A 21,423-nucleotide genomic window follows, 5' to 3' on the forward strand; every position below is an offset into this window, starting at 1 on the left:
GCCCGAGGGGATCCGGGCGACCAGATGGCCGAGGGAATCTGTGCGATCAGATGGCCGGGCATGGAGGTGAAGCCGCCTGGACTCTTCCCCACCCCGTCCCCGTCCCGGGACGAATGCCCGGGACGCATGGAGCCCGTCCTGGCCACTTGACGTCCCGTCCTGGGCATTGAACCATGCCGTCGGCCTGGAGAAGGGAGCCCCCGGACGCCCAGGGGAGGACTGCCCGGTACCCGTGGAGCCCTTCCCGGGTACTTTGCAACGCCGTTGGCCTCCTGGAGATGGGTGCCCCAGATGCCCGGGGGTGGGCTGCCCGGGACCCATGGAGCCCGTCCTGGGCACTTTTACATGCCGTCGGCCTGGAGGTGGGTGCCCTGGACGCCCGGGGGAGGCCTGCCCGGGACCCGTGGAGCCCTTCCCGGGTACTTTGCCAATGCCGTTGGCCTCATGGAGATGGGTGCCCCAGACGCCCGGGGGAGGTCTACCAGGGACCCATGGAGCCCGTCCTGGGCACTTTGCCAATGCCGTTGGCCTCATGGAGATGGGTGCCCCGGACGCCCGAGGGAGGTCTGCCCGGGACCCATGGAGCCCGTCCTGGGTACTTTGCCAATGCTGTTGGCCTCCTGGAGATGGGTGTCCCGGACGCCCGGGGGAGGACTGTCCCGGACTCATGGAGCCCGTCCTGGGCACTTTGACATGCCGACGGCCTGGCGGTGGGAGCCCCGGACGCCCGGGGGAGGGCTGCCCGGGACCCATGGAGCCCGACCCGGGCACTCTGTCATGCCGTCAGCCTGGATGGAGCCCCGGAAGCCCGGGGGATGAATGCCCGGGACGCATGGAGCCTGTCCTGGGCACTTTTCCATGCCGTCAGCCTGGATGGAGCCCCGGACGCCCGGGGGGCGACTGCCCAGGAGCCATGGAGCCCGTCCTGGGCAATTTGACATGCAGTTGGCCTGGAGGAAGGAAGCCCCGGGTGGCCTAAGGAGGTGTTGCCCAGTCATATCCCATCTGGTCCCCATGGCAGAGAACCACCAGCCACGGAGGGGTGTCCGGGCGTACCCTTCTCCCTAGTAATCCGGAGGAAAATTACCCCCTTTTCTTGTAATCTGTGCACGCGAGGTGACAGAGGGGACCCAAGGCGCGAATGTACCCGACCTCCTGGAGCCCTCGCTAGGATCCGGGCGGCGAATGGCACCTCATCGGGACTTCCAGGGAAGTTCGGCCATCTGGTCGCCCCATAGGAAAGCGTTGCGGGCGACCAGATGCCCGAGGGGATCCGGGCGACCAGATGGCCGAGGGAATCTGGGCGATCAGATGGCTGGACACGGAAGTGAAGCCGCCTGGACTCTCCCGACCCTGTCCCCGTCCCCGTCCCCGTGCCCGTGCCCGGGACGCATGGAGCCCGTCCTGGGCACTTATCCATGCCTTCGGCCTGGAGCCCCCAGACACCCAGGGGAGGACCACCGTGAAAGCCATGGAGCCCGACCCGGGCACTCTGCCATACCGTCAGCCTGGATGGAGCCCCGGACGCCCGGGGGACGAATGCCCGGGACGTATGGAGCCCGTCCTGGGCACTTTTCCATGCCTTTGGCCTGGAGCCCCCAGACACCCAGGGGAGGACCACCGTGAAAACCATGGAGCCCGACCCGGGCACTCTGCCATACCGTCAGCCTGGATGGAGCCCCGGACGCCCGGGGGACGAATGCCCGGGACCCATGGAGCCCGTCCTGGGCACTTTTCCATGCCTTCGGCCTGGAGCCCCCAGACACCCAGGGGAGGACCACCGTGAAAACCATGGAGCCCGACCCGGGCACTCTGCCATACCGTCAGCCTAGATGGAGCCCCGGACGCCCAGGGGACGAATGCCCGGGACGCATGGAGCCCGTCCTGGGCACTTTTCCATGCCGTCAGCCTGGATGGAGCCCCGGACGCCCGGGGGACGACTGCCCAGGAGCCATGGAGCCCGTCCTGGGCAATTTGACATGCAGTTGGCCTGGAGGAAGGAAGCCCCGGGTGGCCTAGGGAGGTGTTGCCCAGGCATATCCCATCTGGTCCCCATGGCAGAGAACCACCAGCCTCGGAGGGGTGTCCGGGCGTACCCTTCTCCCTAGTAATCCGGAGGAAAATTACCCCCTTTTCTTGTAATCTGTGCACGCGAGGTGACAGAGGGGACCCAAGGCGCGAATGTACCCGACCTCCTGGAGCCCTCGCTGGGATCCGGGCGGCGAATGGCACCTCATCGGGACTTCCAGGGAAGTTCGGCCATCTGGTCGCCCCATAGGAAAGCGTTGCGGGCGACCAGATGCCCGAGGGGATCCGGGCGACCAGATGGCCGAGGGAATCTGGGCGATCAGATGGCTGGACACGGAAGTGAAGCCGCCTGGACTCTCCCGACCCTGTCCCCGTCCCCGTCCCCGTGCCCGTGCCCGGGACGCATGGAGCCCGTCCTGGGCACTTATCCATGCCTTCGGCCTGGAGCCCCCAGACACCCAGGGGAGGACCACCGTGAAAGCCATGGAGCCCGACCCGGGCACTCTGCCATACCGTCAGCCTGGATGGAGCCCCGGACGCCCGGGGGACGAATGCCCGGGACCCATGGAGCCCGTCCTGGGCACTTTTCCATGCCTTCGGCCTGGAGCGCCCCGACACCCTGGGGAGGACCACCCTGGAAACCATGGAGCCCGACCCGGGCACTCTGCCATGCCGTCGGCCTGGATGGAGCCCCGGACGCCCGGGGGACGAATGCCCGGGACGCATGGAGCCCGTCCTGGGTACTTTTCCATGCCGTCGGCCAGGAGCCCCCTGACACCCAGGGGAGGACCACGGTGAAAACCATGGAGCCCGACCCGGGCACTCTGCCATACCGTCAGCCTGGATGGAGCCCCGGGCGCCCGGGGGACGACTGCCCAAGAGCCATGGAGCCCATCCCGGGCACTCTGCCATGCCGTCCCAACATATTCGTACGGACTCCTAACCTTACGACACGGATCGGAATCGAGCCCTAAATGTAAACATTAAGACAATTTCAACACTCAGGAAATGTTTAAGAGAGCAGGTGGTTTGGAAGGGTTCGTAGTCTGGACCTGTCCTGCCTGATCTTGACGAGTCACAAAAAGAGTAATTTTTTTATGTAGCGTGTCTTGTTTAGGCATTTGGACTCTTTCTGAGTACTCTTAAGTGCCCATTCCCAGCGCCGTAATATAGGGAAAAGAGGGTAGGAATGTGCAGTGATTGATTACCGCTCATCTGTGCCCTGTCACTCACTTTGAGTGATGCGTGTTGCTATTTTTATTAATTGTATCAAAGCATGCGAAATAAGTGAGGGCAACAGGGCACTGCTGGTACCTGCCCCGTCCTTCCGTTACTTTATTTTTTAGGTCTCGGCCTGACGTGAGCAGCGCATGGCTCATATACGACAACAGTGACATCATACACATGTAGCTGCGATGGCCGAGTGGGTAAGGTGTTGGACTTAAAATCCAATGGGGTTTCTCCGCGTAGGTTCGAATCCTGCTTGCAGGGTCATTAGATTTTGCATTAGCACCATTTGGTTTTGTTAAGTAAATGTTTACTTCTCGTTATGCAGTCCTCTTCAAGTCACAGAGTTAAACGGCAAAAACTCAAACTAGATGTAAACATTGAGACAATTTCTACACCCAGGAAGTGTTTTACAGAGCAGGTGGCTCGGAAGGGTTCGTAGTCTGGACCTGTTTGCCTGATCTAGACAATTCACGAAAAGAGTAATTATTTTTATGTAGAGTGTCTTGTTTAGGCTTTTGAACTCTTTCTGAGTACTCTTAAGGGCCCATTCACAGCGCCGTAAGATAGGGAAAAGAGGGTTGAAATGTGCAGTGATTGATTACCGCTCATCTGTGCCCTGTCACACACTTTGAGTGATGCGTGTTGCTATTTTTATTAATTGTATCAAAGCATGCAAAATAAGTGAGGGAGACAGGGCACTGCTGGTACGTGCCCCGTCCTTCCGTTACTTTAATTTTTAGGTCTCGGCCTGATGTGAGCAGCGCATGGCTCGTATACGACAACAGTGACATCAAACTCATGCAGTTGCGATGGCCGAGTGGTTAAGGTGTTGGACTTGAAATCAAATGGGGTTTCCTCGCGTAGGTTCGAATCCAGCTCGCAGCGTCATGAGATTTTGCATGAACACCATTTGGTTTAGTTAAGTAAAAGTTCATTTCTCGTTATGCAATCCTCATCAAGTCACAGAGTTAAACGGCAAAAACTCAAAATAGATGTAAACATTGAGACAATTTCTACACCCAGGAAGTGTTTTACAGAGCAGGTGGCTCGGAAGGGTTCGTAGTCTGGACCTTTTTGCCTGATCTAGACAAGTCACGAAAAGAGTAATATTTTTTCATGAAGCGTGTCTTGGTTAGGCTTTTGGACTCTTTCTGAGTACACTTAAGGGCCCGTTGCAACCGCCGTAATATAGGGAAAAGAGGGTAGAAATGCGCAGTGATTGATTACTGCTCATCTGTGCCCTGTCACTCACTTTGAGTGATACGTGTTGCTATTTTTATTAATTGTATGAAAGCATGTGAAATAAGTGAGGGCAACAGGGCACTGCTGGTTCCTGCCCCGTCCTTATGTTACTTTATTTTTTAGGTCTCGGCCTGACGTGAGCAGCGCATGGCTCATATACGACAACAGTGACATCCTATTCATGGAGCTGTGATGGCCGAGTGGTTAAGGCGTTGAACTCGAAATTCAATGGGGTTTCCCTGCGAAGGTTCGAATCCTGCTTGCAATGTCGTCCGATTTTGCATGAACACCATTTGGTTTGTTGAGGAAATGTTCACTTCTCGTTACGCAATCCTCATCAAGTCACAGAGTTAAACAGCAAAAACTCAAACTAAATGTAAACATTAAGACAATTTCAACACTCAGGAAGTGTTTTATAGAGCAGGTGGTTCGGAAGGGTTCGTAGTCTGGACCTGTCCTGCCTGATCTTGACGAGTCACGAAAAGAGTAATTATTTTTATGTAGAGTGTCTTGTTTAGGCTTTTGGACTCTTTCTGAGTACACTTGAGGGCCCGGTCCCAGCGCCGTAATATAGGGAAAAGAGGGTAGAAATGCACAGTGATTGATTACCGCTCATCTGTGCCCTGTCACTCACTTTGAGTGATGCGTGTTGCTAATTTTATTAATTGAATAAAAGCATGCAAAATGAGTGAGGGCAACTGAGCACTGCTGGTACCTGCCCCGTCCTTCCGTTACTTTACTTTTTAGGTCTCGGTCTGACGTGAGCAGCGCATGGGTCATATACGACAACAGTGACATTACACGCATGGAGCTGCGATGGCCGAGTGGTTAAGGCATTGGACTTGAAATCCGATGGGGTTTCCCTGCGCAGGTTCGAATCCTGCTTGCAGCGACGTGCGATTTTGCAGGAACACCATTTGGTTTGTTAAGGAAAAGTTCACTTCTCGTTAGGCAATCCGTATCAAGTCACAGAGTTAAACAAAAAAACCTCAAACTAAATGTAAACATTGAGACAATTTCAACACTCAGGAAGTGTTTTAGAGAGCAGGTGGTTCAGGGTAAAATGTGCAGTGATTGATTACCGCTCATCAGTGCCCTGTCACTCACTTTGAGTGATGCGTGTTGCTATTTTTATGAATTGTATCAAAGCATGCGAAATAAGTGAGGGCAACAGGGCACTGCTGGTACCTGCCCCGTCCTTCCGTTGCTTTATTTTTTAGGTCTCGGTCTGACTTGAGCAGCGCATGGCTCGTATATGACAAGAGTGACATCATACTCATGAAGCTGCGATGGCTGAGTGGTTAAGGCGTTGGACCTGAAATCCATTGGGGTTTCCCTGCGCAGTTTCAAATCCTGCTTGCAGCATCGTGCGATTTTACATGAACACCATTTGGTTTGTTAAGGAAATGTTCACTTCTCGCTACGCAATCCTCATAAAGTCACAGAGTTAAACAGCAAAAACTCAAACTAAATGTAAACATTAAGACAATTTCAACACTCAGGAAGTGTTTTAGAGAGCAGGTGGTGCAGAAGGCTTCGTAGTCTGAACCTGTCCTGCCTGATCTTGACGAGTCCCAAAAAGAGTAATTTTTTTATGTAGCGTGTCTTGTTTAGGCTTTTGAACTCTTTCTGAGTACTCTTAAGGGCCCATTCACAGCGCCGTAAGATAGGGAAAAGAGGGTTGAAATGTGCAGTGATTGATTACCACTCATCTGTGCCCTGTCACACACTTTGAGTGATGCGTGTTGCTATTTTTATTAACTGTATCAAAGCATGCAAAATAAGTGAGGGAGACAGGGCACTGCTGGTACGTGCCCCGTCCTTCCGTTTCTTTAAATTTTTAGGTCTCGGCCTGATGTGAGCAGCGCATGGCTCGTATACGACAACAGTGACATCGTACTCATGCAGTTGCGATGGCCGAGTGGTTAAGGCGTTGGACTTGAAATCAAATAGGGTTTCCTTGCGTAGTTTCGAATCCTTCTCGCAGCGTCATGAGATTTTGCATGAACACCATTTGGTTTAGTTAAGTAAATGTTCACTTCTCGTTATGCAATCCTCATCAAGTCACAGAGTTAAACGGCAAAAACTCAAACTAGATGTAAACATTGAGACAATTTCCACACCCAGGAAGTGTTTTAGAGAGCAGGTGGCTCGGAAGGGTTCGTAGTCTGGAGCGGTCCTGCCTGATATAGACAAGTCACGAAAAGAGTAATTCTTTTTTATGAAGCGTGTCTTGTTTATTCTTTTGGACTCTTTCTGAGTACACTTAAGGGCCTGTTGCCACCACCGTAATACAGGGAAAAGAGGGTAGAAATGTGCAGTGATTGATTATCACTCATCTGTGCCCTGTCACTCACTTTGAGTGATACGTTTTGCTATTTTTATTAATTGTATGAAAGCATGTGAAATAAGTGAGGGCAACAGGGCACTTCTGGTTCCTGCCCCGTCCTTATGTTACTTTATTTTTTAGGCCTCGGCCTGACGTGAGCAGCGCATGGCTCATATACGACAACAGTAACATCGTGATCATGGAGCTGCGATGGCCGAGTGGTTAAGGCGTTGGACTCGAAATTCAATGGGGTTGCCCTGCACAGGTTTGAATCCTGCTTGCGGCATCGGGCGATTTTGCATTAACACCATTTGGTTTGTTCAGGAAATGTTCACTTCTCGTCACACAATCCTCATCAAGTCACAGAGTTAAACAGCAAAAACTCAAACTAAATGTAAACATTAAGACAATTTCAACACTCAGGAAGTGTTTTAGAGAGCAGGTGGCTCGAAGGGTTCATAGTCTGGACCTGTCCTGCCTGATCTTGACGAGTCACGAAAAGAGTAATTTTTGTTTATGTAGAGTGTCTTGTTTAGGCTTTTGGACTCTTTCTGAGTACACTTAAGGGCCCGGTCCCAGCGCCGTAATATAGGGAAAAGAAGGTAGAAATGCGCAGTGATTGATTACTGCTCATCTGTGCCCTGTCACTCACTTTGAGTGATACGTGTTGCTATTTTTATTAATTGTATGAAAGCATGTGAAATAAGTGAGGGCAACAGGGCACTGCTGGTTCCTGCCCCGTCCTTTTGTTACTTTATTTTTTAGGTCTCGGCCTGACGTGAGCAGCGCATGGCTCATATACGACAACAGTGACATCATACTCATGGAGCTGCGATGGCCGAGTGGTTAAGGCGTTGGACTCGAAATTCAATGGGGTTTCCCTGCGCAGGTTCGCATCTTGCTTGCAGCATCGGGCGATTTTGCATGAACACCATTTGGTTTGTTAAGGAAATGTTCACTTCTCGTTACGCAATCCTCATCAAGTCACAGAATTAAACAGCAAAAACTCAAACTAAATGTAAACATTAAGACAATTTCAACACTCAGGAAGTGTTTTAGAGAGCAGGTGGTTCGAAGGGTTCGTAGTCTGGACCTGTCCTGCTTGATCTTGACGAGTCACGAAAAGAGTCATTTTTTTTATGTAGAGTGTCTTGTTTAGGCTTTTGGACTCTTTCTGAGTACACTTAAGGGCCCGGTCCCAGCGTCGTAATATAGGGAAAAGAGGGTAGAAATGCGCAGTGATTTATTACTGCTCATCTGTGCCTTGTCACTCACTTTGAGTGATACGTGTTGCTATTTTTATTAATTGTATGAAAGCAAGCGAAATAAGTGAGGGCAACAGAGCACTGCTGGTACCTGCCCCTTCCTTCGGTTACTTTATTTTTTAGGTCGCGGTCTGACGTGAGCAGCGCATGGCTCATATACGACAACAGTGACATCATACTCATGGAGCTGCGATGGCCGACTGGTTAAGGCGTTGGACTCGAAATCCGATGGGGTTTCCCTGCGCAGGTTCAAATCCTGCTTGCAGCGACGTACGATTTTGCATGAACACCATTTGGTTTGTTAAGGAAATTTTCACTTCTCGTTAGTCAATCCTCATCAAATCACAGAGTTAAACAGCAAAAATTCAAACTAAATGTAAACATTAAGACAATGTCAACACTCAGGAAGTGTTTAAGAGAGCAGGTGGTTTGGAAGGGTTCGTAGTCTGGACCTGTCCTGCCTGATCTTGACGAGTCACAAAAAGAGTAATTTTTTTATATAGCGTGTCTTGTTTAGGCATTTGGACTCTTTCTGAGTACTCTTAAGTGCCCATTCCCAGCGCCGTAATATAGGGAAAAGAGGGTAGGTATGTGCAGTGATTGATTACCGCTCATCTGTGCCCTGTCACTCACTTTGAGTGATACGTGTTGCTATTTTTATTAATTGTATGAAAGCATGCGAAATAAGTGAGGGCAACAGGGCACTGCTGGTACCTGCCCCGTCCTTCCATTGCTCTATTTTTTAGGTCTCGGTCTGACGTGAGCAGTGCATGGCTCGTATACGACAACATGGAGCTGCAATGGCCGTGTGGTTTTGGCGTTGGACTCGAAATCAATGGGGTTTCCCTGCGCAGGTCCGAATCCTGCTTGCAGCCTCATGCGATTTTGCATGAACACCATTTGGTTTGATAAGGAAATGTTCACTTCTCGTTACGCAATCCTCATCAAGTAACCGAGTTAAACAGCAAAAACTCAAACTAAATGTAAACATTAAGACAATTTCAACACTCAGGAAGTGTTTTAGAGAGCAGGTGGTTCGAAGGGTTCGTAGTCTGGACCTGTCCTGCCTGATCTTGACGAGTCACGAAAAGAGTAATTTTTTTTGTATGTAGAGTGTCTTGTTTAGGCTTTTGGACTCTTTCTGAGTACACTTAAGGGCCCGGTCCCAGCGCCGTAATATAGGGAAAAGAGGGTAGAAATGCGCAGTGATTGATTACTGCTCATCTGTGCCCTGTCACTCACTTTGAGTGATACGTGTTGCTATTTTTATTAATTGTATGAAAGCAAGCGAAATAAGTGAGGGCAACAGAGCACTGCTGGTACCTGCTCCTTCCTTCGGTTACTTTATTTTTTAGGTCTCGGTATGACGTCAGCAGCGCTTGGCTCATATACGACAACAGTGACATCATTATTATTATTATTTTGGAATTTTATAAAGCGCTTAGTTACACTCACCGGCGTGTCCCTGCGCTGAAATTGCTTAGTAAGGAAGGGAGAGTGAGGGAAGAGGAACTAGGGCAGTGCTTGGCGAAACAGGTGTGTTTTGAGGGCTCTGCGGAATTTGGACTCAGAGGGTTCCAGGCGTAGTTCAGTCGGCAGTAAGTTCCAATTCTTGGCTGCAAGAAAACGGAACGATCTTCCACCCATACGGGCTCATGGAGCTGTGATGGCTGAGTGGTTAAGGCGTTGGAATCGAAATCCAATGGGGTTTCCCTGCGCAGGTTCGAATCGTGCTTGCAGCGACGTATGATTTTGCATGAACACCATTTGGTTTGTTAAGGAAATTTTCACTTCTTGTTAGTCAATCCTCATCAAGTCACAGAGTTAAACAGCAAAAATTCAAACTAAATGTAAACATTAAGACAATTTCAACACTCAGGAAGTGTTTAAGAGAGCAGGTGGTTTGGAAGGGTTCGTAGTCTGGACCTGTCCTGCCTGATCTTGACGAGTCACAAAAAGAGTAATTTTTTTATGTAGCGTGTCTTGTTTAGGCATTTGGACTCTTTCTGAGTACTCTTAAGTGCCCATTCCCAGCGCCGTAATATAGGGAAAAGAGGGTAGGAATGTGCAGTGATTGATTATCGCTCATCTGTGCCCTGTCACTCACTTTGAGTGATGCGTGTTGCTATTTTTATTAATTGTATCAAAGCATGCGAAATAGGTGAGGGCAACAGGGCACTGCTGGTACCTGCCCCGTCCTTCCGTTGCTTTATTTTTTAGGTCTCGGTCTGACTTGAGCAGCTCATGGCTCGTATACGACAACAGTGACATCATTCTCATGGAGCTGCGACGGCCGAGTGGTTAAGGCGTGGGACCTGAAATCCAATGGGGTTTCCCTGCGCAGGTTCGAATCCTGCTTGCAGCATCACGTGATATTGCATGAATACCTTTTGGTTTAGTTAAGTAAATGTTCACTTCTCGTTATGCAGTCCTCTTCAAGTCACAGAGTTAAACGGCAAAAACTCAAACTAGATGTAAACATTGAGACAATTTCTACACCCAGGAAGTGTTTTACAGAGCAGGTGGCTCGGAAGGGTTCGTAGTCTGGACCTGTCCTGCCTGATCTAGACAAGTCACGAAAAGAGTAATATTTTTTTATGAAGCGTGTCTTGGTTAGGCTTTTGGACTCTTTCTGAGTACACTTAAGGGCCCGTTGCCATCGCCGTAATATAGGGAAAAGAGGGTAGAAATGCGCAGTGATTGATTACTGCTCATCTGTGCCCTGTCACTCACTTTGAGTGATACGTGTTGCTATTTTTATTAATTGTATGAAAGCATGTGAAATAAGTTCGGGCAACAGGGCACTGCTTTTTCCTGCCCCGTCCTTATGTTACTTTATGTTTTAGGTCTCAGCCTGACGTGAGCAGCGCATGGCTCATATACGACAACAGTGACTTCATGCTCATGGTGCTGCGATGGCCGAGTGGTTATGGCGTTGTACTTGAAATTCAATGGGGTTTCCCTGCGCAGGTTCGAATCCTGCTTGCAGCGTCGTCCGATTTTGCATGAACACCATTTGGTTTGTTAAGGAAATGTTCACTTCTCGTTACGCAATCCTCATCAAGTCACAGAGTTAAACAGCAAAAACTCAAACTAAATGTAAACATTAAGACAATTTCAACACTCAGGAAGTGTTTTAGAGAGCAGGTGGCTCGGAAGGGTTCATAGTCTGGAGCTGTCCTGCCTGATATAGACAACTCACGAAAAGAGTAATTTTTTTTTGTGAAGCGTGTCTTGTTTATTCTTTTGGACTCTTTCTGAGTACACTTAAGGGCCCGTTGCCACCACCGTAATATAGGGAAAAGAGAGTAGAAATGTGCAGTGATTGATTACCGCTCATCTGTGCCCTGTCACTCACTTTGCTTGATACGTGTTGCTATTTTTATTAATTGTATGAAAGCATGCAAAATAAGTGAGGGCAACAGGGCACTGCTGGTACCTGCCCTGTCCTTCCGTTGCTTTATTTTTTAGGTCTCGGTCTGACGTGAGCAGTGCATGGCTCGTATCCGACAACATGGAGCTGCGATGGCCGAGTGGTTAAGGTGTTGGACTCGAAATCAATGGGGTTTCCCTGCGCAGGTCCGAATCCTGCTTGCAGCGTCATGAGATTTTTCATGAACACCATTTGGTTTAGTTAAGGAAATGTTTACTACTCGTTCCGCAATCCTCATCAAGTCACAGAGTTAAACGGCAAAAACTCAAACTAGATGTAAACATTGAGACAATTTCTACACTCACGAAGTGTTTTAGAGAGCAGGTGGCTAGGAAGGGTTCGTAGTCTGGACCTGTCCTGCCTGATCTAGACAAGTCACGAAAAGAGTAATTTTTTTTATGAAGAGTGTCATGTTTAGGCTTTTGGACTCTTTCTGAGTACACTTAAGGGCCCGTTGCCACCGCCGTAATATAGGGAAAAGAGGGTAGAAATGCATAGTGATTGATTACCGCTCTACTGTGCCTTGCCACTCACTTTGAGTGACACGTGATGCTAATTTTATTAATTAAAAAGCATGCAAAATAAGTGAGGGCAATAGGGCACTGCTGGTACCTGCTCGTCCTTCTGTTACTTTATTTTTTAGGTCTCGGCCTGACGTGAGCAGCGCATGGCTCATATACGACAACAGTGACATCATACCCATGGAGCTGCGATGGCCGAGTGGTTAAGGTTTTAGACCCGAAATCCAATGGGGTTTCCCTGCACAGTTTCGAATGCTGTTGGCAGCGTTGTATTTACAACAAGGGGTGGTGAGGGACAGAGTCTCTGAATTAAGCAGAATACTCTTACCCAGTCAAAAGATCAGGGCTAGATCCAACACCGTTTTTTAGCTCATTGCACCATCCCAGTTTCAGAACCTGGCTGTATGCAAATTAGTCTGTTCCTGTCCCAGTGCATGATGGGAACAGGGCAAACCAAACTACAAAAGCCAATTCTTACACTGGGAAGGAAACAAGCTTCCGGGGACCGGTTTCTGGCATTACAGCCGTCTTCGGCCCGGCTTGCTTGAATCCTGATGGTGCAATGAGCAAGGGACTCATGTCTGAGTATACCCTTCCACGCTTAGGGTGGACAAAAATATTTACAACAAGGGGTGGTGAGGGACAGAGTCTCTGAATTAAGCAGAATACTCTCACCCAGTCAAAAGATCAGGGCTAGATCCAACACCGTTTTTTAGCTCATTGCACCATCCCAGTTTCAGAACCTGGCTGTATGCAAATTAGTCTGTTCCTGTCCCAGTGCATGATGGGAACAGGGCAAACCAAACTACAAAAGCCAATTCTTACACTGGGAAGGAAACAAGCTTCCGGGGACCGGTTTCTGGCATTACAGCCGTCTTCGGCCCGGCTTGCTTGAATCCTGATGGTGCAATGAGCAAGGGACTCATGTCTGAGTATACCCTTCCACGCTTAAGGTGGACAAAAATATTTACAACAAAATAATAAATAAAGTAAATAAACAAACAACAAGGGGTGGTGAGGGACAGAGTCTCTGAATTAAGCAGAATACTCTCACCCAGTCAAAAGATCAGGGCTAGATCCAACACCGTTTTTTAGCTCATTGCACCATCCCAGTTTCAGAACCTGGCTGTATGCAAATTAGTCTGTTCCTGTCCCAGTGCATGATGGGAACAGGGCAAACCAAACTACAAAAGCCAATTCTTACACTGGGAAGGAAACAAGCTTCCGGGGACCGGTTTCTGGCATTACAGCCTTCTTCGGCTCGGCTTGCTTGAATCCTGATGGTGCAATGAGCAAGGGACTCATGTCTGAGTATACCCTTCCACGCTTAGGGTGGACAAAAATATTTACAACAAGGGGTGATGAGGGACAGAGTCTCTGAATTAAGCAGAATACTCTCACCCAGTCAAAAGATCAGGGCTAGATCCAACACCGTTTTTTAGCTCATTGCACCATCCCAGTTTCAGAACCTGGCTGTATGCAAATTAGTCTGTTCCTGTCCCAGTGCATGATGGGAACAGGGCAAACCAAACTACAAAAGCCAATTCTTACACTGGGAAGGAAACAAGCTTCCGGGGACCGGTTTCTGGCATTACAGCCGTCTTCGGCCCGGCTTGCTTGAATCCTGATGGTGCAATGAGCAAGGGACTCATGTCTGAGTATACCCTTCCACGCTTAGGGTGGACAAAAATATTTACAACAAGGGGTGGTGAGGGACAGAGTCTCTGAATTAAGCAGAATACTCTCACCCAGTCAAAAGATCAGGGCTAGATCCAACACCGTTTTTTAGCTCATTGCACCATCCCAGTTTCAGAACCTGGCTGTATGCAAATTAGTCTGTTCCTGTCCCAGTGCATGATGGGAACAGGGCAAACCAAACTACAAAAGCCAATTCTTACACTGGGAAGGAAACAAGCTTCCGGGGACCGGTTTCTGGCATTACAGCCGTCTTCAGCCCGGCTTGCTTGAATCCTGATGGTGCAATGAGCAAGGGACTCATGTCTGAGTATACCCTTCCACGCTTAGGGTGGACAAAAATATTTACAACAAGGGGTGGTGAGGGACAGAGTCTCTGAATTAAGCAGAATACTCTCACCCAGTCAAAAGATCAGGGCTAGATCCAACACCGTTTTTTAGCTCATTGCACCATCCCAGTTTCAGAACCTGGCTCTATGCAAATTAGTCTGTTCCTGTCCCAGTGCATGATGGGAACAGGGCAAACCAAACTACAAAAGCCAATTCTTACACTGGGAAGGAAACAAGCTTCCGGGGCAGCGTTGTGCTATTTTGCATGAACACCATTTGGTTTAGTTAAGTAAATGTTCACTTCTCGTTATGCAATCCTCATCAAGTCACAGAGTTAAACGGCAAAAACAAAAACTAGATGTAAACATTGAGACAATTTCCACACCCAGGAAGTGTTTTAGAGAGCAGGTGGCTCGGAAGGGTTCGTAGTCTGGACCTGTCCTGTCTGATCTTGACGAGTCACGAAAAGAGTAATTTTTTTATGTAGTGTCTCTTGTTTAGGCTTTTGGACAATTTCTGAGTACACTTAAGGGCCCGGTCCCAGCGCCGTAATATAGGGAAAAGAGGTGACAGAGCACTGCTGGTACTTGCCCCGTCCTTCCGTTACTTTACTTTTTAGGTCTCGGTCTGACGTGAGCAGCCCATGGGTCATATACGACAACAGTGACATTACATGCATGGAGCTGCGATGGCCGAGTGGTTAAGGCGTTGGACTCAAAATCCAATGGGGATTCCCTGCGCAGGTTCGAATCCTGCTTGCAGCGATGTGAGATTTTGCAGGAACACCATTTGGTTTGTTAAGGAAATATTCACTTCTCGTTAGTCAATCCTCATCAAGTCACAGAGTTAAACAGCAAAAACTCAAACTAAATGTAAACATTGAGACAATTTCAACACTCAGGAAGTGTTTTAGAGAGCAGGTGGTTCGGAAGGGTTCGTAGTCTGAACCTGTCCTGCCTGATCTTGACGAGTCCCAAAAAGAGTAATTTTTTTTATGTAGCGTGTCTTGTTTAGGCTTTTGAACTCTTTCTGAGTACTCTTAAGGGCCCATTCACAGCGCCGTAAGATAGGGAAAAGAGGGTTGAAATGTGCAGTGATTGATTACCGCTCATCTGTGCCCTGTCACACACTTTGAGTGATGCGTGTTGCTATTTTTATTAATTGTATCAAAGCATGCGAAATAAGTGAGGGAGACAGGGCACTGCTGGTACGTGCCCCGTCCTTCCGTTACTTTAATTTTTAGGTCTCGGCCTGATGTGAGCGGCGCATGGCTCGTATACGACAACAGTGACATCATACTCATGCAGTTGCGATGGCCGAGTGGTTAAGGCTTTGGACTTGAAATCAAATGGGGTTTCCCCGCGTAGGTTCGAATCCTGCTCGCAGGGTCATGAGATTTTGCATGAACACCATTTGGTTTAGTTAAGTAAATGTTCACTTCTCATTATGCAACGCTCATCAAGTCACAGAGTTAAACGGCAAAAACTCAAACAAGATGTAAACATTGAGACAATTTCCACACCCAGGAAGTGTTTTAGAGAGCAGGTGGCTCGGAAAGGTTCGTAGTCTGGAGCTGTCCTGCCTGATATAGACAAGTCACGAAAAGAGTAATTCTTTTTTATGAAGCGTGTCTTGTTTATTCTTTTGGACTCTTTCTGAGTACACTTAAGGGCCTGTTGCCACCACCGTAATACAGGGAAAAGAGGTTAGAAATGTGCAGTGATTGATTACCACTCATCTGTGCCCTGTCACTCACTTTGAGTGATACGTGTTGCTATTTTTATTAATTGTATGAAAGCATGCGAAATAAGTGAGGGCAACAGGGCACTGCTGGTACCTGCCCCGTCCTTCCGTTGCTCTATTTTTTAGGTCTCGGTCTGAAGTGAGCAGTGCATGGCTCGTATACGACAACATGGAGCTGCAATGGCCGTGTGGTTAAGGCGTTGGACTCGAAATCAATGGGGCTTCCCTGCGCAGATCCGAATCCAGCTTGCAGCCTCGTGCTATTTTGCATGAACACCATTTGGTTTGATAAGGAAATGTTCACTTCTCGTTACACAATCCTCATCAAGTAACCGAGTTAAACAGCAAAAACTCAAACTAAATGTAAACATTAAGACAATTTCAACACTCAGGAAGTGTTTTAGAGAGCAGGTGGTTCGAAGGGTTCGTAGTCTGGACCTGTCCTGCCTGATCTTGACGAGTCACGAAAAGAGTAATTTTTTTTTATGTAGAGTGTCTTGTTTAGGCTTTTGGACTCTTTCTGAGTACATTTAAGGGCCCGGTCCCAGCGCCGTAATATAGGGAAAAGAGGGTAGAAATGCGCAGTGATTGATTACTTCTCATCTGTGCCCTGTCACTCACTTTGAGTGATACGTGTTGCTATTTTTATTAATTGTATGAAAGCAAGCAAATAAGTGAGGGCAACAGAGCACTGCTGGTACCTGCCCCTTCCTTCGGTTACTTTATTTTTTAGGTCTCGGTATGACGTGAGCAGCGCATGGCTCATATACGACAACAGTGACATCATTCTCATGGAGCTGTGATGGCTGAGTGGTTAAGGCGTTTGATTCGAAATCCAATGGGGTTTCCCTGCGCAGGTTCGAATCCTGCTTGCAGAGACGTACGATTTTGCATGAACACCATTTGGTTTGTTAAGGAAGTTTTCACCTCTTGTTAGTCAATCCTCATCAAGTCACAGAGTTAAACAGCAAAAATTCAAACTAAATGTAAACATTAAGACAATTTCAACACTCAGGAAGTGTTTAAGAGAGCAGGTGGTTTGGAAGGGTTCGTAGTCTGGACCTGTCCTGCCTGATCTTGACGAGTCACAAAAAGAGTAATTTTTTTATGTAGCGTGTCTTGTTTAGGCATTTGGACTCTTTCTGAGTACTCTTAAGTGCCCATTCCCAGCGCCGTAATATAGGGAAAAGAGGGTAGGAATGTGCAGTGATTGATTACCGCTCATCTGTGCCCTGTCACTCACTTTGAGTGATGCGTGCTGCTATTTTTATTGATTGTATCAAAGCATGCGAAATAAGTGAGGGCAACAGGGCACTGCTGGTACATGCCCCGTCCTTCCGTCACTTTATTTTTTAGGTCTCGGTCTGACGTGAGCAGCGCATGGCTCATATACGACAACAGTGACATCATTCTCATGGAGCTGCGATGGGCGAGTGGTTAAGGCATTGGACCTGAAATCCAATGGGGTTTCCTTGCACAGGTTCAAATCCTGCATGCAGCATCGTGAGATATTGCATGAATACCATTTGGTTTAGTTAAGTAAATGTTCACTTCTTGTTATGCAATCCTCATCAAGTCACAGAGTTAAACGGCAAAAACAAAAACTAGATGTAAATATTGAGACAATTTCCACACCCAGGAAGTGTTTTAGAGAGCAGGTGTCTCGGAAGGGTTCGTAGTCTGGACCTGTCCTGCCTGATCTAGACGAGTCACGAAAAGAGTAATTTTTTTATGTAGCGTGTCTTGTTTAGGCTTTTGGACTCTTTCTGAGTACACTTAAGGGCCCATTCCCAGCGCCGTAATACAGGGAAAAGAGGGCAGAAATGTGCAGTGATTGATTACCGCTCATCTGTGCCCTTTCACTCACTTTGAGTGATGCGTGTTGCTATTTTTATTAATTGTATGAAAGCATGCGAAATAAGTGAGGGAGACAGGGCACTGCTGGTACATGCCCCGTCCTTCCGTTACTTTAATTTTTAGGTCTCGGCCTGACGTGAGCAGCGCATTGCTCGTATACGACAACAGTGAGATCAGACACATGCAGCTGCGATGGCCGAGTGGGTAAGGTGTTGGACTTGAATTCCAATGGGGTTTCACCGCGTAGGTTCGAATCCTGCTTGCAGCGTCATGAGATTTTGCATTAACACCATTTGGTTTAGTTAAGTAAATGTTCACTTCTCGTTATGCAGTCCTCTTCAAGTCACAGAGTTAAACGGCAAAAACTCAAACTAGATGTAAACATTAAGACAATTTCTACACCCAGGAAGTGTTTTACAGAGCAGGTGGCTCCGAAGGGTTCGTAGTCTGGACCTGTCCTGCCTGATCTAGACAAGTCACGAAAAGAGTAATATTTTTTTATGAAGCGTGTCTTGGTTAGGCTTTTGGACTCTTTCTGAGTACACTTAAGGGCCCGTTGCCATCGCCGTAATATAGGGAAAAGAGGGTAGAAATGCGCAGTGATTGATTACTGCTCATCTGTGCCCTGTCACTCACTTTGAGTGATACGTGTTTCTATTTTTATTAATTGTATGAAAGCATTTGAAATAAGTGAGGGCAACAGGGCACTGCTGGTTCCTGCCCCGTCATTATGTTACTTTATTTTTTAGGTCTCGGCCTGACGTGAGCAGCGCATGGCTCATATACGACAACAGTGACATCATACTCATGGAGCTGCGATGGCCGAGTGGTTAAGGCATTGTACTCGAAATTCAATGGGGTTTCCCTGCGCAGGTTCGAATCCTGCTTGCAGCTTCGTCCGATTTTGCATGAACACCATTTGGTTTGTTAAGGAAATGTTCACTTCCCGTTACGCAATCCACATCAAGTCACAGAGTTAAACAGCAAAAACTCAAACTAAATGTAAACATTAAGACAATTTCAACACTCAGGAAGTGTTTTATAGAGCAGGTGGTTCGGAAGGGTTCGCAGTCTGCCCCTGTCCTGCCTGATCTTGACGAGTCACGAAAAGAGTAATTATTTTTATGTAGAGTGTCTTGTTTAGGCTTTTGGACTCTTTCTGAGTACACTTGAGGGCCCGGTCCCAGCGCCGTAATATAGGGAAAAGAGGGTAGAAATGCGCAGTGATTGATTACCGCTCATCTGTGCCCTCTCACTCACTTTGAGTGATGCGTGTTGCTATTTTTATTAATTGTATGAAAGCATGCAAAATGAGTGAGGGAGACAGGGCACTGCTGGTACGTGCGCCGTCCTTCCGTTACTTTAATTTTTATGTCTCGGCCTGATGTGAGCAGCGCATGGCTCGTATACGACAACAGTGATATCATACTCACGCAGCTGTAGTTGCCGAGTGGTTAAGGCGTTGGACTTGAAATCCAATGGGGTTTCCCCGCTTAGGTTCGAATCCTGCTTGCAGCGTCAAGAGATTTTGCATGAACACCATTTGGTTTAGTTAAGTAAATGTTCACTTCTCGTTATGCAATCATCATCAAGTCACAGAGTTAAACGGCAAAAACTCAAACTAGATATAAACATTGAGACAATTTCCACACCCAGGAAGTGTTTTAGAGAGGAGGTGGCTCGGAAGGGTTCGTAGTCTGGAGCTGTCCTGCCTGATATAGACAAGTCACGAAAAGAGAAATTTTGTTTTTATGAAGCGTGTCTTGTTTATTCTTTTGGACTCTTTCTGAGTACACTTTTTTTTTTGATTTTTCAAAAACCTTTATTTGTATGCTTAAGTCGTACACCGCTATTTAGCCAACAACCCGGAGGCAGGCAGCATATGTTTCATCCTTTAAATAGCAAGGTAGCAATTCGTGTACATTTTGCAAGTAGGTAATATAGTATGTACATACAACAACATCTAACAGAAACACACGTGAGAGATTGTCACAGGTCAACCCAATCAGTTTCCAGTAATTGTCCCCAGGCCTCGCCGCCAGCAGTCCCTGGTAGTCTGCATGGAGCCTTTTCCCCTACCCCCCCTACTCCTCCTCTATAGGTTTCCTCATTTCCGCCCTCAGTCACTCTCATCTCCTTCCGAGTGAGCCAGCCAGTCCACCATTGGCTGCCAGATATCGGCAGGCCTAGAGCGGAGTGGCATCAATTCCCAATACGCCGACAACTGGTCTTTGCAGTACAGCGCAGATTTTAGCCAACCAGATATCGTAGGTGGGGACTTCTGTTTCCATTTAAGTGCTATCTGCCGCTTGGCAAGTAGGAGCAGCATCGCCACCAGCTTTCTGGACGCGCTCGGCACCGGCAGCAGAAATCCCAGTAGACCTAACAGCGGGTCAGGACCCATGGGTATATTCACCATCAGACCTATAGTGCGAAACACGTTCTCCCAGTATGTGCCTACCGGGCCACACACCCAAGACAAATGAAAAAATGTGGCCTCCCTCTCTCCACATCTCCAACAGGATGCATCAGTTGTCAGTCCCATCCTCACCAGTTGCAAGGGTGTGCGGTACGTTCTGTGGAGATAATTTAAGTGTATGAGGCTGAGCCTGTAATTTGGGGATAGGTGTTCTAGTTGTGTGCAACAAAACGTCCATTGTTTTTCTGATATTTGTATACCCGCCTCCCTTACCCAGGCCATCCACGAGTCAGTATGTGGGACAGGTGTCGTGTTCTGTGTGGCTCTGTAGATCCTCGTTATCAATTTGTGTGAGGAGGCATTCGAGAGAACATCCTCCAATGCCGCTAGTGTCGGAGGTGCCTCCGGGAAGACCGGGTATCTACGCTTGCATGCAGCACGCAGTTGGTAATACAATAAGAGCTCCGAAGCCGTCGGGGTCGTAGAGACAGTCATGTCCTGTATCTCTATAAAAGTGTCATCCGGGTACAGGTCCCCGGCCACCTTCAGACCTCTCTCGCTTGCTCTGCGGACCACTGTAGCGTCTGTGAGTGGCTCCAGCAGGGGGTTGCCGTCCAGCGGCATACTTGGGGCATACATGTCGCTTACGCCCGCTCGTTTGGCTATACCCGCCCATGCCCAACGCACCATCTCCACTGTGTCAACGTCCTCATGTGGCCTCTTATATTTTTTGTACACCGCCGTCCTGATGGGGCATGGGGACGCCACCTCTATCTCTATGGCTACGTGAGGTTGGTACGGGATCGGGTGGTGCCAGTAGTAAAGATACTGGGCTTGCGCACTATACGCATACAGCTCAAAATCTGGCGCAGCTAATCCACCCTGCCGGAACGGGAGAGTCAGGAGGTTCCAGGCCACTCTGGGTTGCCGACCCGCCCAGACTAATTCAATGACCGCAGATCGGAGCCTGCTGAAGAACGCCATTGTTAACGGCAGAGGTATGTTTATGAATAAATACAGGAATTTGGGGACCACCACCATTTTGGCAATAGCTATGCGACCCGTCAGCGAAAGCGGAAGCGTCTTCCACTTCTTTACTTTGCCCTCTAGCCAGTCCATTGCCACTCCAAAATTTGAGAGCCAGATGTCGTGAACGGTACGGCTCACTCTAATGCCCAAGTACTTGACTTCCTCCACGGCCCAGTCAATCTGAAAATTCAGTGTGGCACTTCACCGTGCTATCTGTTAGTGGCAGCATGGCCGACTTCGACCAGTTAATATTAATCCCGGTGAGGCCGCTATATCGGAGCACCTCCCTCATCAGCGGATCA

General features: G+C 48.4%; 19 non-coding genes across 19 annotated transcripts; all 19 read left to right on the forward strand.

Annotated features, from left to right (window-relative positions):
- The first annotated feature begins 3,437 nt into the window (after window positions 1-3,437).
- Window positions 3,438-3,522, forward strand: TRNAL-UAA (transfer RNA leucine (anticodon UAA)). The gene has a single exon. It is a non-coding gene; the product is annotated as a tRNA-Leu (tRNA).
- Window positions 3,523-4,061: 539 nt separating this feature from the next.
- TRNAS-UGA (transfer RNA serine (anticodon UGA)) lies at window positions 4,062-4,143 on the forward strand. The gene has a single exon. It is a non-coding gene; the product is annotated as a tRNA-Ser (tRNA).
- Window positions 4,144-4,686: 543 nt separating this feature from the next.
- On the forward strand, window positions 4,687-4,768 carry TRNAS-CGA (transfer RNA serine (anticodon CGA)). Its single transcript has one exon. It is a non-coding gene; the product is annotated as a tRNA-Ser (tRNA).
- A 542-nt stretch (window positions 4,769-5,310) lies between these two features.
- TRNAS-UGA (transfer RNA serine (anticodon UGA)) lies at window positions 5,311-5,392 on the forward strand. The gene has a single exon. It is a non-coding gene; the product is annotated as a tRNA-Ser (tRNA).
- Window positions 5,393-5,783: 391 nt separating this feature from the next.
- On the forward strand, window positions 5,784-5,865 carry TRNAS-UGA (transfer RNA serine (anticodon UGA)). The gene has a single exon. It is a non-coding gene; the product is annotated as a tRNA-Ser (tRNA).
- Window positions 5,866-6,407: 542 nt separating this feature from the next.
- On the forward strand, window positions 6,408-6,489 carry TRNAS-UGA (transfer RNA serine (anticodon UGA)). The gene has a single exon. It is a non-coding gene; the product is annotated as a tRNA-Ser (tRNA).
- A 544-nt stretch (window positions 6,490-7,033) lies between these two features.
- On the forward strand, window positions 7,034-7,115 carry TRNAS-CGA (transfer RNA serine (anticodon CGA)). Its single transcript has one exon. It is a non-coding gene; the product is annotated as a tRNA-Ser (tRNA).
- A 542-nt stretch (window positions 7,116-7,657) lies between these two features.
- Window positions 7,658-7,739, forward strand: TRNAS-CGA (transfer RNA serine (anticodon CGA)). The gene has a single exon. It is a non-coding gene; the product is annotated as a tRNA-Ser (tRNA).
- A 541-nt stretch (window positions 7,740-8,280) lies between these two features.
- On the forward strand, window positions 8,281-8,362 carry TRNAS-CGA (transfer RNA serine (anticodon CGA)). The gene has a single exon. It is a non-coding gene; the product is annotated as a tRNA-Ser (tRNA).
- Window positions 8,363-9,754: 1,392 nt separating this feature from the next.
- On the forward strand, window positions 9,755-9,836 carry TRNAS-CGA (transfer RNA serine (anticodon CGA)). Its single transcript has one exon. It is a non-coding gene; the product is annotated as a tRNA-Ser (tRNA).
- A 541-nt stretch (window positions 9,837-10,377) lies between these two features.
- Window positions 10,378-10,459, forward strand: TRNAS-UGA (transfer RNA serine (anticodon UGA)). Its single transcript has one exon. It is a non-coding gene; the product is annotated as a tRNA-Ser (tRNA).
- A 544-nt stretch (window positions 10,460-11,003) lies between these two features.
- TRNAS-UGA (transfer RNA serine (anticodon UGA)) lies at window positions 11,004-11,085 on the forward strand. The gene has a single exon. It is a non-coding gene; the product is annotated as a tRNA-Ser (tRNA).
- A 528-nt stretch (window positions 11,086-11,613) lies between these two features.
- TRNAS-CGA (transfer RNA serine (anticodon CGA)) lies at window positions 11,614-11,694 on the forward strand. Its single transcript has one exon. It is a non-coding gene; the product is annotated as a tRNA-Ser (tRNA).
- A 3,061-nt stretch (window positions 11,695-14,755) lies between these two features.
- TRNAL-CAA (transfer RNA leucine (anticodon CAA)) lies at window positions 14,756-14,837 on the forward strand. Its single transcript has one exon. It is a non-coding gene; the product is annotated as a tRNA-Leu (tRNA).
- A 542-nt stretch (window positions 14,838-15,379) lies between these two features.
- Window positions 15,380-15,464, forward strand: TRNAS-UGA (transfer RNA serine (anticodon UGA)). The gene has a single exon. It is a non-coding gene; the product is annotated as a tRNA-Ser (tRNA).
- A 1,148-nt stretch (window positions 15,465-16,612) lies between these two features.
- Window positions 16,613-16,694, forward strand: TRNAS-CGA (transfer RNA serine (anticodon CGA)). Its single transcript has one exon. It is a non-coding gene; the product is annotated as a tRNA-Ser (tRNA).
- A 1,165-nt stretch (window positions 16,695-17,859) lies between these two features.
- Window positions 17,860-17,941, forward strand: TRNAS-UGA (transfer RNA serine (anticodon UGA)). Its single transcript has one exon. It is a non-coding gene; the product is annotated as a tRNA-Ser (tRNA).
- Window positions 17,942-18,485: 544 nt separating this feature from the next.
- TRNAS-CGA (transfer RNA serine (anticodon CGA)) lies at window positions 18,486-18,567 on the forward strand. The gene has a single exon. It is a non-coding gene; the product is annotated as a tRNA-Ser (tRNA).
- Window positions 18,568-19,109: 542 nt separating this feature from the next.
- On the forward strand, window positions 19,110-19,191 carry TRNAS-UGA (transfer RNA serine (anticodon UGA)). Its single transcript has one exon. It is a non-coding gene; the product is annotated as a tRNA-Ser (tRNA).
- The last annotated feature ends 2,232 nt before the right edge of the window (window positions 19,192-21,423 follow it).

This window comes from Lissotriton helveticus, chromosome 11, assembly GCF_964261635.1.
Source record: "Lissotriton helveticus chromosome 11, aLisHel1.1, whole genome shotgun sequence".
Lineage (NCBI taxonomy): Eukaryota > Metazoa > Chordata > Amphibia > Caudata > Salamandridae > Lissotriton > Lissotriton helveticus.